We start from the raw sequence: 773 nt of genomic DNA on the forward strand, positions 1-773 counted from the left end.
AGAACGTCGAGGCGTTTTTCCTGTCCCCGCGCGGCTCCGCGGGGCTGCAGCGCCAGAAGGTTCTGCTCAAGCTGGGGGACCAGGTGGGGACAGGGACAGGGACAGGGACACTGCCGGGTGACACCCCCGGGCCCTGTGTCACCCCTGTGTCCCTGTGTCACCTCCTGTGTCACCCCCGGGTCCCTGTGTCACCCCTGTGTCACCTCCTGTGTCACCCCCGTGTCACTGTGTCACCTCCTGTGTCACCCCCGGGTCCCTGTGTCACCCCTGTGTCACTGTGTCACCTCCATGTCCCTCTGTCACCTCCTGTGTCCGCCTGTCACCCCCATGTCCCTGTGTCACCCCACTGTCCCCAATGTCCCCTGTGTGTCCCCAGTGTCCTCTCACTGTCCCCAGTGTGTTCCCTCACTTCCCAGTGTCCCCTGTGTGTCCCTCATTGTCCCCAGTGTCCCCAATGTCCCCTGTGTGTCCTCTCACTGCCCCCAATGTCACTTCCCTGTCCCCAGTGTCCCCAGTGTCCCCCCAGTGTCCCCTCGCTGTCCCCTGTGTGTCCCCAATGTCCTCTGTGTGTCCCCAGTGTCCCCACTGTCCCCTGTGTGTCCCCAGTGTCCCCTCCCTGTCCCCCATGTCCCCTCCCTGTCCCCAGTATCCCCAATGTCCCCCGTGTGTCCCCAGTGTCCCCTCCCTGTTCCCACTGTCCCCTGTGTGTCCCCGATGTCCCCTCCCTGTCCCCGATGTCCCCTCACTGTCCCCTGTCCCCCCTCCCTCTCCCC

The 773-nt window shown here is 64.9% G+C and overlaps 1 long non-coding RNA gene across 1 annotated transcript in view; it reads left to right on the plus strand.

Moving 5' to 3' along the window:
* Positions 1 to 5: 5 nt before the first annotated feature.
* Positions 6 to 773, plus strand: part of LOC121342290 — a 3,206-nt gene continuing 2,438 nt past the window's right edge. The window contains exon 1 of the long non-coding RNA XR_005953522.1: positions 6 to 83. This is a non-coding gene — a long non-coding RNA (uncharacterized LOC121342290). The remainder of the gene's footprint in view (positions 84 to 773) is intronic.

Source organism: Onychostruthus taczanowskii, unplaced genomic scaffold (genome assembly GCF_017590055.1).
Source record: "Onychostruthus taczanowskii isolate IOZ18803 unplaced genomic scaffold, ASM1759005v1 scaffold528, whole genome shotgun sequence".
NCBI classification, from domain to species: domain Eukaryota; kingdom Metazoa; phylum Chordata; class Aves; order Passeriformes; family Passeridae; genus Onychostruthus; species Onychostruthus taczanowskii.